The 17532-nt window shown below is 43.6% G+C and overlaps 1 protein-coding gene across 17 annotated transcripts in view; it reads right to left on the reverse strand.

The window, feature by feature from the left end:
• Nucleotides 1–17532, reverse strand: part of unc-13 — a 646812-nt gene that overhangs the window by 335554 nt on the left and 293726 nt on the right. For 2 of the 17 annotated variants that reach the window (XM_076520781.1, XM_076520780.1), the window contains exons 1-2: nucleotides 14804–15583; nucleotides 3516–4421 (exon numbers count right to left, since the gene is read on the reverse strand). The exons of 10 other annotated variants lie outside the window; for them this stretch is intronic. The gene's annotated coding sequence lies outside the window, so the exon portion shown is untranslated. Of the gene's footprint in view, nucleotides 1–3515; nucleotides 4886–14803; nucleotides 15584–17532 lie in introns of those variants that run through there. 5 more of the 17 variants (XM_076520784.1, XM_076520778.1, XM_076520783.1 and 2 more) reach the window with 3 other exon arrangements.

Consider the following 17532-nt stretch of genomic DNA (forward strand, 5'->3'; position numbering starts at 1 on the left):
GTTATAATCTGTTCTAATCAGTACGCCGTTGGATTGTGTATTAGTGGGTAATGCGATAACTTCCTGTATCGATTACAAAAAACAGAAGCTAAAAAGAAATTTCTTAATTTTGTTCGATTTTTTCGCTCGATCGTAGATCGTGTATTCATATTCTTTAAGAATTTCATTTTTATTATAGTTATTGCCGGTGCAGAGATATTTACAGACTCTTGAATTTCTACTTTAACGTTAACATGATCCTAGAATTATTAACTAGTTAGGAACGATTAGCATTTAACGCGAGAGACCATGCGTACCACAAGCAACTTCTGTTTCTATTGCAAGATAATTTACATTAACCAACGCTACTGCACATGTTTGCATTCTTCTTCGTTTCTCAGTATAATAACATACTTAATTGCAATAGAGATTAAATGCTATCTTAGGATAACAACGTTTAATTAATTGAAAAACTAGTTGTTAAATTAAAGCGATTATATTGCATCATTTTTTAGTGAACATGTCAATTAGGTGCCTTTTTTTATAACTCCAACTTTTGTTCTCTAACTATATCCCATACAGTTTAAAAGACACATTAATTGCACTTAATTCTTTGATTCGGATCACCGTGACGTCGTACAACAACAGAATTGGGCAAAAAGTAATCTACAAATTATTATAATTTGGTTAAAAATCGTTATTATAAATGAATTATGATAACTATCAAGATATAATCGTTAATCGCGAATCATATCACTTTCTGCCTAATTATTATAAATTAGTTATAATAACTGACGAGTTATAATCGTTGATCGTTAATCGGATTTCTTCTGCCCTAACTTCGTGCAACAATAATCGACGTTCTCGTGAACCATTATACAGTCTCGATCGATAACACATCTGTGACGTTATCCGAAATTTTAATCACAAGTTGCTAAACTCAGAGTTCGCCGGTTCACGGATCTGGTAACCGAGCGAGCAGCATGATCCCTTGTCTCTCGTTCCGAAGCTGTCTCGTTGAATTTTCTTGTTGACTTCGAAAGAGGTCGCGGCCGGAATCCTTATGGGACAAAATGATCCTCCCCCGTGACACCGTCGCCACGCGATTGGAAACTTAATTGGAAGCAATGGTCTGGAACCGACTGGCAACAGAGAATTGACAGAGGAAATCGCAGGCAACGGAATGGTCGGGTGCGGTTTGGTCAAACGAAATTTGGTGCTTCGCATTCGAGGAAGAAACGAACCCTGTACAACGAGAATCCTATACAGGGTGCCCTGTAAATATCGGACACGTGTGACCGTATTTTGTTCAATTTCATCGCGAAACAAAGTTACAATTACAAATAGTTACAATAGTTACAATAGTTACAATTGCAAGTTATATTACAAAAAATGTTACAATTATTAGGCTTATTTCTTAAGCAATTATTTGAGAAATTAGATTCAAGAAGTTAGTGAATTGCATTGCTCGAGGTAACTTGGCTTAAATTAAATTATTATTGGACGATTTATGAAGATATAGTTAATAATTTATATTCGATTTTACAGAGCATGACAATTTCGAAAAGAAATTGATTTTATTACTTGTGGTGATATGTTAGTTAATTTATAACCGAATTAAACTAATTCAAATGTAATTGCCTAAATCCTTCACTACTATAATTCTGAGTTACAGTATTAGTAATATTATAGTCTCGACTTTACGTATGACATCTGGTAAGGTTTGCGAATTCAACGGACACCCTGTATACACAGGCAATCGAATTGACTGGGTATCCGAACGTCCCGCTATCGGAGAGCTCCATTACTCTAAATTTTTCTATGGTTTCGATAAATCTTGCATAATTAAATAAATCTTGAGGTAAAGTCAAATATTCTTTTGCAGTATATCGATTAATTTGAAGACTCAAAGTTAGTCGGAAAGGAACGATAAAGACACGATTAATAAAACAAGAAGCTAAATTTTCATTCTTTTGTCCTGAAAGGATGAAAAATGTCAGCATTTGCTTCCAAGTAATTGAAAAAGTTCTTTAAAAAGATCTCGTGAAATGTTATATATTCCAGCAGATTCCCGTTATAATTTTCTTTCGAATTAACATTCTATTCTCCAGCATCAAATTCTAGTGTCGACGACAAGATCGATGGCTTCAGTTTTCAATAAAACTACTCGATGATAAACACGTTTACTTCTACAACAAAACTGTCAAGAACATGTGTACTGAGAAACCGGAAAGGGTTCGGTCTACAACACTAGAGACCAATTCTACTCTCGTTCCAACACTGCGGCACTTCACGTTTCCCCTAGTTCACCGCACTGGAAATGTGTCGCAAGAAAACTTTCGCAAATTGGTGCTCAAGGTTATGTCTGCTCGAGGTGCAAACACTAATCTGCAAGCACCATACAATCAAAAATCTCATTCCGCGGAGTGGAAGTTCTCGTTCTTATCGCTCACACGGTGGAAATCGACTCGAGAGGTAGATCGTCGTCGAAGTATAGAGAAACCATAACATTTCATCCTCAAATCTTTGTCTATTAACCTCTTAACGAGATACGGCGAGGTTCATTTCAAACGTAGTATAAGGGGTGTTCTTTGGAAAAGCGAAATTACTTTTCCAGCAACCCAATATTTATCAACAACGATTCAACTAAGGGACATCGGAAATATTCGATTTATTAGAGAATGTCCCGAAAATGTCTCTCTCGCAATCCGGAAAATAGAAGGTTCCTGAGATCGTTTGAAGCAACTTTTTCCTCAGCGAAAATGCAGTCCGCGGCTTCGTTTGCGAGCTATTAACGAAAAACGCTGACCAATGAGAGGCGAGCTCGGCTGGCGCGAGGTGGCCGAGCCAACGAGTGCACGAAGCTCAGTGGCGCTCACTGGCACGCCCGAGGCGAGAGATATGCTGGCGCGAGGCGGCCGGGCCAACGAGCGGTCGAAGCCCAGTCCCGCTGATTGGCTCGGCGGCCTAGCGCCAGGCGAGCTCGCCTCTCATTGGTCCCCGTTTTTCGTTATTAACTCGTAAACGGAGCCGCGTATTGCATTTTCGCTGAGGAGAAAGTTGCTTCGAATGACCTCAGGAATCCCTCGTTTCCGGATTGCGAAACAATTTTCTAAAATATTTTGTCGAAATAAATAATCAACAAGTGAAAAGAGCGATCCCTTTCAATTACTTTACGCGCGATAATATAACTTCTCACTGCGAAGAAAAAAGTCCCTGTTGCAAAACGATTCGAACGAACGTTAATTCCTCGGTTAACAGGTCAACCTGCTCCGACGTAATTCACCGCGCCGCAACTGAGAAGATACGCGGAAGATCTGGCGTGGAGCAGATCGAAAATGGTACGATTTTATAGCCGCGGAATCGTTGCAATGAATCTCCCTTAATCAGACACGCGCGTCCGACTTGTGCATAGTTGATTCGATCCTGGTCTCGATCCGTGGATCTCGGCTGATGGAAACTGTGCCAGCGTCGAGCCGTCTGGCTCCAGCAGTGGCGTAACGCGACCGGCCTTGACTATTCTATTACTCTCTTACCTTCGGAACGGCGCGGAAGCGATCGCGGCTTCCGTTCAGAACGGTCGAAGTCTTAACTGCAGATTAAACCAGGTACAACCATTGCGAAGAATCGGCTCGAGGAGCCGGCGTGCTCTATATCTAGAGACACACGTTTGTAGGCCGTTTACCGGTAGCCCCCTCTCCCCCCACTTCACTCGTCTTCGTTGTCACCTAAACGTGCTCCTCTTCGTCCGGCCCTTTGTCACCGCGCCCTTTTCTTCTTAGGAGGTAGGTTCGGAGAAACCGCTACAGAAGAAACTCGTTAGAACAGCGACAGTAGCAGTAGTTAATTGAACTAGGCGATAAATTTGTTAATCCAACGACTCGATTAGTAATTGACAGCAATTCGTTTCCTCGTGGTTTTGTTACTTTTGGTCGTTTCTTTTATTTTTTAGCTCGTTCTTGATCAACGACGATAAACGGGCGCGTGTGCGCTTACTCTTAATTCAACTATTTGATAAATCTTCTTTTTTTTTTGTTTTTAAATAGATTAGATTTTCTTCTGCTTAAACTTCGAACATCGGAGTAGAGAAAACAATAGGATCGCGTAACAGCGACGTTAAATACTCTTCTTATATATGCTTCTGTGTGCTCCACGGTTGCCTCGCAGATATTATTACTTTTATGTACATTTATGTTATATTATATGTATATATATATATATATATATTTATGTATATATGTATATCGTTTAATAGAGATCTCGTTATCATCTATGATCCTCTCGCATCTCGCGCCCTCTTCCGCGGCCGATATGTCTGTCTGTTCCCTGACGTTCGATTTTCCTCGTACGATTACGTTCACTTCATTCTCCTCTTCTCCGTCCTACCGACGATCCAACGGCGATCCAACGACGATCCTGTTGATCTTCGATCCGTCTTCTTTCTGCGAACGAAATTCCACGCGGGTAATGCGCGACGCGTCGCGAGCCTGTAAAAACGACCCGCCGCGCGACAACGGACCCGCTCCAAGTCGATACGCGCAGACACGCGCGCTTTTTACTCCATGAATACGCTGCCCCGACACCCCGACTGAATTTTAATGCCTACGGAGGACACGGATAGGGGACCTCGTCGGCAAGAAACTTCGCGCTCTCGATGCTCGAACACCGATCCGAACGCTGGAACCACCGAGCACTATCCAACGATCGATCTCCTAAGCGATCTTCCAGCAAAAACTAAACCGCGACGCGAAACCTCGCTGTTAATGCATGAATCGAATCATGTAATCGCTCGCAGAGCAAATATAAAGTGTAAAAGTGTTGCGTTTAAACCGTAACGAAGTTCTTCGACACGTTCGCGGACGGTAAAAAGTTGAATGTAAGTAAATTCGAGAAATAAACGCTGCATGGAATTGAATGCGCGACGATGCGACTTATAAATTTGAACGATGCAGCATTCGCGTCATTTCGCATCGGTCTATGATAGTCATTCTCACTGTAAAACCCAAATTAGAGCCACAGGCGACACGCCGGGGTGCTCTATGGCACAGCATAAAGTTCAAAAGCAACCCTTCGCGTTGTTGTTCAGACGCGGCGCTGTTAATAAATTGCTCGACGTCCGCGCGGCAAAGGAACTATGCGCCCGAAAATATGCGACACGTTTAATTCCAGAAACTGGCCGAAAGTTACAATTTCGAAATTACAGCTGCGGGGCCCGCGTTAATTATAAATTCTTCGGCTGCTGAAATTACGAACGAGACCCGATAGAATCCGTCACTCGGCCGAGCGAGTTCACTGAACTGATAAAAACTCGCCGACCTTTTGATAATGGATTCAGCTTCTCATTTTTCCGACGGCGGTTCCGAATGTCCGCCAGAGCACTCCGTGAGTGGCTTCGGCACTCAAACTTTTTGTCCACCGTCGTTAACTACGTCGCTTCGTTAGCGGTTTCGCGGTCCGTAAGAATTTCAGCGATCGCTAACAACTTCGGCGCGTAAGAATTCATTCGAGCACGGATCGACGGATTGTTTGCTCGTGCTTCGCGTTTTACGATACCTGTTCGCAGGGTTTATCTTTTTTTCTATCGCAGCGATGCTCATTAAACTGTTTTACGTTTCCGTTCACCGTTCCCCGATTCCAATCGTTCGATCTTCCAGTTGGATTTTCTTAAAAAGTGCTCGATTCGAGCACCGGAAAAAGATCGGCTCGCTGAAAATTTCCAACGCGTACGCAACGATGTTTGATCTTTTTCCCCCGGAACAAACGCGATTCGTTTTTGTTATAGATGCATCAAATTCGCAATCGGCTAATCATCCTCGCGATTTTCATTCGACATTAATATTCATAAAGGCACACGACGGACACGCACGGCAGTCAATATTTCAAGCTCGGTCCGAATAACTTTTTAAAAATGTCACGGATTTTTATCCGCGGCAGGGATACTATACTCTTTCGCCTTCGAAAGGTCAGCGTTTTCCCATTAGAATGCTGAATTGTTTTTTAACGTGCCGATTGCCCATTCAGCGGCCGGGAAAACTCGACGAGAACAGGGCCGTTCACTTAATGAAACAAAGATTTACGATATCGATCGCTCTCTCGCATTTCGCGGAAGGTGTACTCGATCGATTAGTGCGAAACTTAATTTTCAATTTTGGACACAAATAATTCCGTTGCCAAATTCTGAGTAACATCGCGGTCAACGCGATAAAAACGATTTTTTCATACAGCCTATATAGTTCGCAGAGTCGCCGAGTTTGCAGATGGTCACTGTAGTAAATACAGTAATGTCTCCCTTACTGACGCTCAGATTGTCCACTAAATTGGATAATTTGGGAAGAGGAGGTACGATTATTCGAGCCTCGCGGCTCGTTTTTATAATTGTGGACAATTTATAATTATAAAAATAAACCGCAAGGCTCGAATAATCGTATCTCATCTTCCCAAATTGTCCCAAATTGTTTGTGGACAATCTGAGCGTCAATTAGGGAGACATTACTGTATAGCGATTGATGAGCGCCCGTGCTATCGATCGATTTCGTAGGCTGGTACATTTTTTCGTATTCTACGGGGAAGTCGTTTTATGGGTTTAACGGGTGAAGGATCCGGAGCAACGGGCAGAGACGACACGCGCGTAGCTCGAGTTCAAGAATTTTTCATGTTCGACGTTGCACGCGTTGCCAGGAATACCGACATGCTCGTAACGAGATATTACGTCGGCGACGGAACGCGGAGAAAGAGAGGGAAGTGGAAAGAGAGAAAGAAAGGGAGGAAAAAGGTCCGAATAGGGCCGCCGGCATTGGCGTACTCTATGGCTCCGTAATATGCGCTAGTTAATTGCCTCTAATCTAATAGTACCAGAACCTTAACTACACGAAGATATTGTTGGCTGGACGGGATGAACTGGACACTGCGATCTCGCAAAAGAAATCCGAGCTCAGGGCGCATTTATCGATCCGGCCTGATTAAAATATGATCGATATCAGTTTTCGATGTCCATGGTAATGATGCTACGTGTATCGAGTTTAATGGCACGCCCATTCGAACCTTACATCATCCGGAACATTGTCTTGCGCCGCATTCTCTCATTATCTACGACGTCGTCTTTGTCGGCTTTTTCGTTAACAAGAAAACCTTTAATTTTGTTATCATGAACGCGGAGATAATAATTTAATTGTTCAAATGAAGTTTCAAGATTCACTCATCGAGTTTTGAACACCGGGAACGTGAAAATGTGTATTTATTACATATAAATTGGAATTACTAATTGAGGTAATAAGATGCGTTAGAAATTATTATTTGAAGTAATCTACCTAATGAAGATTTTGTTCATATATGAATATAGTATAAAAAAGCTCCATTGTACGAATAATGGCAGAAATATTTATTGTAAACTATTAAAAACCGTATTGATACTTTGAAACTTTGTATTGAAAACTATATAATTGCAATAGAATATGCTTGAACGAAATGAATATTTCAAATAATATTTCCATTAATACCGAAGAAGGTAATTATTTTAAATTGACCAATATAACACAATTTAGAAAATAATCTCTAAAACGGTTTTACTTCCTACTTTCAATCAAGCACAAAAGTCCTGTACCATCGTTATCTTTTGGTACTGAAATTTTATCATATTTTTACGACAGTTATGGAATCTTGAGAACATTCTGTCTAGATGCAAAGACAATTGTCAATCTTTTTCCAATATCGTTTCGATGTGTGTGATCTCAACCGATCCAAACTGTCGAAATTCTTTAATCGATCATTCTGTGTGGTTCCTACGGAATGATGAAGTCCCATGTAACGCCTGGTCTTGTGTACCGTGGATTGCCCCCGATTAACGTTGATAGATGATCGTCATTAATCTCAACCGACTTTCCCTTCCTTCCGCAACGGAGACCGATAGTTTTACGCTCCTTAACTGTTTTTCTAGAAGAGGGTTCATTAATCGTGGCATCACGGCGCATGTCGCAGATAAAATTTTCCAACTAACGACGATTTGAACAATGCATTTTCACGGCTCGCGATCACCGCAGGAAGCGCGATAAGTTCTTCCTGTAACGATGAATCTACAGATTTCCGCGGGATATAAGAAATACAACCACGATCGGCGAAACACGATTGAGTCGAGAACAGCCATAATTTCAAAACGGCGAGAAGTGCAACAAGTTTTCGGTTTGACAAAACAAATTCGTTTACTCTTACAAAATTCTTAGGAAATTTTTGAAAGATCTTAAAAAATTCTTAAAAAATTCTTAATAAATTCTTAATAAATTCTTGTAACATTCTTTCAAGATGCTATTCTGACCTAAACCACTTAGCTGCGTCGATCTACTTTTAAGATCAATTTTGTACGCGTTCTATCGATCACACTGGATGCAGTTTCTTTCGGTGAGTTGTTCTAAATCATTCTAAAATGTGCGAAATTTATGAATACGTTTTACAAGCATTTTAATCTAAATCGTAGAAGAACTATTTCTGTTGTAAGATGTAACACACGTCGTCTCCATAGCTAAGATATTAAAGGTATTCCACAATCAGCAAATAAGTGGACGCTATCTGCAATGATCATTATTTTTACTGTGCAATGAAAATCTGTCTATATTTCTGCGCCACGGCGCATCGCGAGAAGTTTCGCAGCGTCAATTATTCGGCTTTCCGACAATAAATTCGTTAAAACGACCCATATCCCGTGTTATTTTGCGGTGGTCTCCGTAGAGACGCTGAAATTATCGCGTCGACTTCAACAAACAAAGCTTTCAGCTGGCAATCCGTGTTTCATTGAAGACGCAAGCGGAACACATAACACCATGAACGACGTCGTACAGGTCACCATACGTCATTCCAAGTTTAGAGGTGGCTTCATCCGCGCGAAGCGAAACGAAGCAGTTAACGCACGAATAAATCCCCATTCTTCGCTAAAGCAACCGGTATCACGGCGAGAGAGAGGTAACGCGGACGCGTTTAGGGTCTCGGTTAAAATGAAATTTTTTGATGGGCCCGGTGAACGGGGAGAAGATGCGCGGAGTGATACTCGCGTATGAACCTGCGGCCATAAAGGGCACGGCAAATATATGTAAGTTCCGCGGAACTTTCAAGCCCTTTTATGAAAAAGGAGATTTCAATGCGACTCTCTTATTCGGACGTCGCGAATAGATTTCTCGCTTAATCTCCGTGGATTAGAACGATTTCGAAGATTACGAGCAAAAACGTTTCGAACTTTTGTTCCCTTTGCGAAGGCTTTACCCGAGCGCTTGTTAATTTAAGCATTCATATTCGGAGAATTAATTCGGGAGAATTTATTCGATTTTGCAACGGTTCTATTATAGTTCTCGAGTTGCGCGTCCTGCAGACAAACTGTTGTTATTTAATTAATCCGTGTTGCTCGGCAAGAAAGGATAAACTGAAAGTGACGGTCTTGTTTATCGGAAAATCATTAACCGCAAACTTTATTCCGGCGTTAACCTCGCGAGGACGGCGAGCTAACTAAATGTATGGAACATTCGCTTCTTTATCAACGCAGACTGAAGTTTAAAGGACGAAGTTACCTCGCGACAATTTATACCTCTGAGACTATCTCGGCAACCGTTGAAGATAAAAATGCAGTTTCAATGGCAAACTTGCATAGTCCCCCGCGTGCGGTTACATCGCGCGGAGATAATGCACGAAGAAATTATAAATTGTAACAGATGGGCGAGGTTGAAACGCTTATCTCGCCACTTCGAAAACGATAGTTGAATGCGAGCGAACTTTGAAATCATCGGTCCTTCAACCAGTTAGCTGTGTTCGACGAGTGTACTCGTCACGGAGAAATGGCAATATTTTGTGACACGACGAGTTAAATTGTAATTTTAAGGAAAGCAAAAACGTATTCTCAAATTTCAATATGTTCAGAATATTTTGAGGCCAATCCTGCACGAAGTTGTTTACATTGTTATAAAAATAAGATTAGAAAAGAATCACGGTATTGGTGTTCGACGCGCAAAGTGCCATTATATATTGTTCTTTGCTTTGCTAAATACCACTCTCTCTACAGCAGCAATTTGAGTTTTTAACTTTTATAAGTATTCGATTATCCCTGGGTTTTTCGTTTATTATGTATATGGTATATGTCAACGTCAAGTGAATAAGTAAATATTAGTAATAAAATTGTTAATTTTATCAAATAAAACCGTCTCTTTGATCCAATATTTTAACAGCGACACTTGCATCGTGTTCGACGAGTATACTCGTCGTCGCTTGATTCTCGCGACACATATAGGTGCGCGCTCTGAAATGGAGTCGCCACAGCTAACTGTGGTTAAGAATCTATTTAAAGTCAAATCTTTACGAGAGCTTTCGATAGAAAGAGTTTTAACGCTACCGTTCGAGCACAACGAAGTTCAGCGTAGCACAAATTCTTCAACGACGTAAAAGATAATCGCAGCCAATCTCGAAATATGTAACAGTCTTTTTTCGGAACTGGTACGCGAAAATGTGGATTTGCATAAACATCCACGATCTGCCTACGGGTAACATGAAAATCGTGCGGCAGTTAGCATGTTGAGATAATATGTACCACGGTGATAAGGCCGAATCAAGGTCGACTCTGCCTTAACTAGAACATCAAGATTATGCCATTCCTTCCTGCGAGCAATCCTGCGGAACAGTTTTTCAACGCAGCGATCTACGGTCCGCCGAGATAAGGAAAGGTCGCGGCGAGATTAAAGAAATGACGAAACTAAAAATTTACTGCCGTCATAGTTGACGAGCCTGTCCCCCGGGGACCGACGGAGTCTAACCAGATCGGATCGGCCCGCGGAACGTTCTCGATTCGCTATCGGATAATCGAACTCGTTCGAGAAGACCGTTCCCGTATCCCGCAAACAGAATCGAGCCGACGTGAAAATCGCCTGGAAGACTTTCTCGGCAGCGAGCGTTGTTTCCATGGGAATCTCCATCGGAGGATCTCCAGCGATCTCGAGCAGCTAGAGATTCGATCGAGATACGGCGGCGGTCGTAAAAAGCCGAGTCTCAATTTCAGTTAAACGCGTGTCGTATAACTGTGATTTATCCGTTTAATTCGTCTCGTACTGAAATCCGCGGATGCAGCTTTCACTTGCTTGATCTCAACAACACGGAGCTGCGAAATTTAGCTCCTTGACCTATAATATCGTGTTAGACTCGTTATGAAGATTTGGAACACGGCCTGCTAAATGTGGATGATATTCTCTCGTTTTTCAAATCGGATTAAAGTTCGACCATTCAGTTATCCGCATTTAATTATAGAGGTCCGATAGATAGTATAGTATATAGATATCTAGAGATAGAGTCGGCCTAAATGGATACTATCCTTCTTTCATAGAAATTTCGTCAACGAAGTATTAAAGTATCCAGCGGTGAAAGAAATCGAAGGGCAAAGGGTTAAGTCCAAACCGATCATTTCGGTCAAGATAACTAGTCTCACACTTAATATTTTCAAATTGTTTTCAAATCGGATCAAAGTTCGACCGTTCAGTTATCCGCATTTAATTATAGAGATCAATGTTGGCCTAAATGGATATTATCCGTCTTCCGTAGGAATTTCGTCAAAGAAGTATTAAAGTATCTAGCGGTGAAAGAAGTCGAAGGGCAAAGGGTTAACCCTTCGCACTCGAAGCCATTTCAATTGTAAATCTAAAATGATTTTTCTGACCTACGCATTTATGCGTGTGAAATCGAGTCTTGTGACTTATACAACAGTTTATACTTTTAACAATTTTTCAAATCTAAATTTTCTCGATGTAAGAATTATTTTGCAATGTGATATAAACATTTTTTAGTGGTGCCTCGGGGTCACCATTCGAGCGCAAAGGGTTAACACCGAACCGATCATTTCGGTCGAAATGACTAGTCTCAAATTTTACATTTTCAAATTGTTGAAATTACGAAGACGGTTGCGACATTTTCAATGAACAGCACGAGGACCATTTAAGAAAGCAACACAAAGACTTCCATCTGCTGAAATTCGTGTACAATACATCGCAAAACTCAGGATTGGAGAAAAGATACTATTCCTCGCCGAGTCGAAGTACGATCGCCCTTCCATCTGTTGAATTATGCGATACGCGAGACACGTCGTATCGGAGTAGATTCGCAACCGCAGTGCATCTCATCGATTATTTCATTTTTCTCGTAATCTTTCGGCCGCTACTGTTCGCGATCGCGTGATTACGCGCGCGTGATTTTAACGCGGTATCCGTTTGATGAAGCGGATGACGCCGAGGAGCGGAATTCTGCGGCCGGACGCGCTCTTTGAAATGAAAATTACTGGGAAATTTATAGGGGCTGCGATCGATCGGCCCGCCGAACAAATAGATATTTCCCAAACGATCCGTACTGCAGCAACGCGCGAAGGGAGACGCGCGCGCGTTTCGCTTCGCCTCGTCCTCGAGGCCGGCGACGTGCTATTGACCTGCTAAACCAATTTCCCACTGCGCAATTACGGAAGATTTTTATTAGCCGGGACCGATCGACTCTTCCAGAAATTCTCACTTTGTATGCGAGCCACGGCCGTTTAAACGGCAACCGCACGCAAAATTCCGACGCCGGCACGCTCGAGTTCGTTGAATACAGTTCGCGATTCATTGCCCGTTTAACGATACAGCCGATCGACCAGCCGGCATTACGCATTTCGGATTTTTTCCCCCGCGATCGCTACTCCGGATAATCGGTGTACGAATCCCAAACCAGCGCTTTTACGGAGTGTGCGACGCTTTTCGCATTCCCCGGTTTCTGCTCTGTTACGCCGTTGCGCATTCTTGTGCCTCGGCATTTTGCAATTTGAGCTTTGTAAAATTACTGTTTTGTATGCTCTTTTAAGAGCTTGCAGCAGACGTGCGACTTGGGAATGGAATAGATATATGCGATCATTTGGAAAATATTTAGGCGACGTTTCGGATGACCCGTTTCATGTTGAGAACGTTCAAGCGGTACTTTTTCTTCTTCTGTACTCGCAAATGCGATACAGGTGCTCGTCTCAGCATAAATGACAGATTCCCGATCAGTAGAATAAAGTAGGATAATTATTATCCTGCCAATTCATTTTCGAAAATCCTCAATTTGTAAGGAGCCCTATGTAATTTCACCCTACCTGCGAAATTATCAGTACGAAGCAATCGAAGGATTCCAACTCGGATGTGAATAAGTCAAACGAGACCAACTCATGGCAATTTGACACCGGAAAAATGTACTTGGCAAGTATGGACAACGTAGATGTTAGTGACAAGCACGTACGAGAAGCATTGTACATTGAAAATATCACTTTACGCGTGGCATGGATGAAAACCAAGCATTGTATGCATTTTAAAATTACTTGCTTTAAACGACAAGAGATACGATGGAAAAATGACAGACAATAATTAATGGGTAAAGTGCACATTTAAATCGAGCATACCGAATACCTAGAAGGTACAATCAAGCAACGTTAATTAATTGTAGAAATTCGGACTCTCATTCTACAGAATAAAATATTATTTCCCAACCCATTTTTTGGAAAGTTGTTTCGACATTTTTATTTTACGTAAAATTAATTTCAGGTAAAACTATCCTGTTTATTTTAGGAAAACCTAACGAATAAACGTAATGTACTAGTCTAGGTACCTAGACAAAAGGTGAGAAATGACGAAAAGTAGGATAGTGAAGTCGGTTACCGCGGAGCGACCAATTTGCTGTAGCGTTGATATGTTTTCGGACGCAATTAACTTCATATTTTCCGCATACGATATATTAAATATTTTACTCGAAAATGAACAGAATGAAAGAATAAAAAAATGTGAACATGTCTTATTCGATAAACCTGAAGTTAATTACGTCCGAAAACAAATCAACACCGCAATAAATTGATCGCCGCGCATTAACCGGCTCCGCTGCTCTAATAACCGAGAAAGAGAACAACGAAATAATGTAAATTGCGTAATTCAGTGATTAAAGAGCAGAAAATTGTCTGCGCCAACGTGAACTCGGAAACGCGATATTTCGAGTGCTCGGTGGTTCTAGCATCGACCTTCTCGCGCGTACAGATAGCAACAGTTGCGACGAGGATACTACGCAGAACGGGCCAAGCCGTCTTCGATTAATCCATTCTCAACTGCGTGGGGCACTCTCCGAACACCCTTCCGCGGCATAAAGTCGCGAGCGAGAGGTTTTTCTCATCGAAAGCCTCGGATCGACACTATTCACGGCACGTCCCTCCGGTTTCCTCGAGTTTCCCGCGAGTTTCCCCGCGAGTTCCCCGGCATTTTCCCGATAAGAACGCGAAGATTCGAGACGGTGAAGTTCGGGCAATGGAAGAAACGCGGAGAATTCGTATTAACGGAGATTCGTCTGGCTCGCCAGCGGCGCAACGGGAGTCTCTCCTCTCTCTCTCTCTCTCCCATCCACCGTTTCCGTCGGTTTACGAAATACCTCGGTCTCAAAGAGCATCGACCGCTCGCCTTCGGCGGAATTTTAATTCCCTAACGATGATCCTAGGACCCTTTATCTCCGCGAGAGAGGAAAAGTGCCGAGAGGAAGAACGGAGGGGGGAGACGCGAAGGGGGGCAGCGTGTGCAGGAGTAAAAAGACGAACTGCTCGATCGCGGAATTTAAAGCGACCGCTCTCGACCGGCATCGACCGACTCGAGCTTCCCGAGACACCCCCACCCGGCCGGTTCAAATTCGAATTTCCGAGCACGGCTAAGCGGAACGCCCAAAAAAAGGGGTAGTAGGCACACTCTGGCGGAAACGCCGATGGGGAAAAACACGAGGCAACACCACTCCCGCGTCCGTTATCGGCGTTATCCCGCACTGCTCTTCCCGCACTCACATATCACGATCACGTAATTTCCCGGAGCTTTTCCCCTCCGTGAACGATCCCTCGTGAATTCTCGGCTCTCCCGTGGCGAGAGAGAGCGGTCCGCTCGAGGAGAAAGCCGGCAGCTGCGTCGACCGCCGCGCGTCGAGAGAGAGCCTATACACGTCGGGGATCCTCGCAAGGCCGACTTACATCCCGAATTTCCGTTTTCCCACTAGCCCAAGAGATCCCGCTGCAAAGGAGGCTAGGACGCGCGCGCGCGCGCGCGCCCGTGCCCGTGCCCTCACGCACTCTCACGCAGCCACTCACCACCGATTAGATTCGACCGGCCACCGACGCGCACGCACTCACACGCGAGCCGGAATTGATAAGAAGAGGCGAAAGATGAAAAGAGACGGAGGGAAATGATAGTGGACCCGCGGCGATGCACGCGGTGCGGTCGCAGTCCCGCGAGAGAGAGAGCAGAATCTCGAGCCCGATGCGAAGCCGCGAAACGACCGGCCCCGTCGGCGTCGCGACGCGTCGGCTCGGCTCGCGTCGCGGCGTTCGTTCACTCGGAAGCCTTGCCGGCGTACACGGAGCGCCGTCGCGCGAGTCGCCGGCGGGACGCTGCTCGACGGCGACGCCGGCACTTCCTCGCTACCATCCCCGGCCTCCCTCGGCTACCAAAGCGGTGGTGCGTGCTCTGCGTGCCTGCGTGCCGGCTCCACGCGAAAAACGCGAGCACCGCGACTCGCGGCTGAATGTGGGGCAAGGCTGACCCACGCACACGTCGCCGTGTGGCCTCGCTACTGCCGGCCGTCTGGCACAACGTGTGCCTCCGCTACTAACCAGCCGCCCCGCGCCTCTCGCGGCCATCCTAGCACTCCCCTTTCTCTCTCTCTCGCTCTCTCACTCTCTCACTCTCCCTCTCACGCTCTCTCTCGCTCCCTTTCTCTCTCTCGCTCTCTCTATCTCCCTCGCGCTCTCCCCGCCGAACAGCCCCGCCACGCGGATACCACCGAGAGAGCAACCCCCTCTGCCCAACCGCGCCAACGACGATCAACCTTTCGAACCACCACCCTTAAAGCACCGCGCACTGCGCATGACACAGGAACGTGACTACCTAAGGGCACCCCGACCACCCCGCCGGCCCACACGAATTCCGCCGGTCGATTTTTTTTCCTACGGGGGCGCCTCCGAACGGATTGGATCAAGTGCACGCCGGTATTCTATTGATAACCGAGGCTTCGATTTGCCGGGCTTGCGATTAACCGGCGGAAACCGGGGGTCGCGCGCGTACCTGGACCGGGCACGGTGACTTTTGTTTCGCAAGGTTCCGATTGCCCGGAAATGAATTGCGGTTTCGCCGGTACGGTCTGCGTACTCACGAGGAACGGCGTTCAAGACGTAAATTCAGAGGATCGTGGAGCTTTCGGGATGTGTGGAGGATTTACTGGGTCCCTTGGAATAATTGGGGAGGGCTGATTCTACGTGGAACGACTGGACGGAAATGCGGAGTCGATGTTTCTTGGGCAGAATCGGCTACGATGTAGACAGCGGCCGGTTATGATCGGACGTGGTACTTGTTTTCTTGTTTTTCTTTTCGCGAGTAGAGTTTTCAAATTTAATCGAGTGATGTGCGTGTTTGCAGGAATTGATTTTGTTCTCGATTTCAAGCAGATTTTATGAACATGCGCTAGGATCAAAGAAGTATACATATTGACGCTAGATTTACGGTGCACGAGAAACAGCTGTTTTATATTAGTTTGTGAAAGTAACGATGAGACATTTATTCTGATTTTTAACGAGCGTTGTTGCAATTGCGTTGAAAGCGTTATTATAATTGTATTTGCCGTGAGTAACATATGAATTGAATAAATAACTCGTAAATGTATCTTTACGATATGAATAATCGTAAATTAAACAATTAGTGACCCGTCATTTTGACGGGTTCCGTAAATCTAGTGTCGAGTCAAATAAATCGCAAAAATTCCTGTAATGTCAAAATCATTTAATTGATCAAATCGAAACTGAAAAGCTAAAATTGATCAGAGGATATATTATATAACATTATATTGTATAACATTCAATTAGTAACATTCAATTTGTCCAGTACATCATAATAAAAATTTCAGAATCTCCTTAAAAATCGACTGTCGGTGCTTTCAATGTTTTAATCAGACTTTGCATTGTGCGACCGAATAACCGTCCTTATCTATTGCGTGAAACCAAGCGAGAATTCAATTAGGCATGTCTTACACTCGATCTGTGCCAATTGCTATTCCAGTTATTCGTTCTTTTTCAATAGATGGATCGATGAGTACAAAACCACAACTACATAACAATAAATATAAAACCGTGAGTATGTAACGGTGAGCGTAATAAAATATTATTGTAAATATTATACATCTTGTATAAATTTCGTGAACAGCGTTTGCGTAACGTACGTTGAGGAGAAGCGATTAAGGCTTGCGATTAAACGGAATGAATGTGATAAGAGATGCTACCGAATTAGGCATTCTGGTTTTAGTCAAATTTAGTTTATTACTTCAATTAGTTCAATTAGTTCGGGGATATCGTTGAAAACGTTCATGGCTCTCTGGCATGCAAAGTTGGATTCGAGGATTTAAATTATGGCGAACTATTTCTCAGTTTATGGTTAGTATCCTGATAATAAACATTGCTGGCGGAATACCGGCCATAAAACCGGTCACGGTAACAATATACGGTGAAATCTATTACAGAAATTGTCAAATATC

Source organism: Megalopta genalis, chromosome 4, assembly GCF_051020955.1.
Source record: "Megalopta genalis isolate 19385.01 chromosome 4, iyMegGena1_principal, whole genome shotgun sequence".
Lineage (NCBI taxonomy): Eukaryota > Metazoa > Arthropoda > Insecta > Hymenoptera > Halictidae > Megalopta > Megalopta genalis.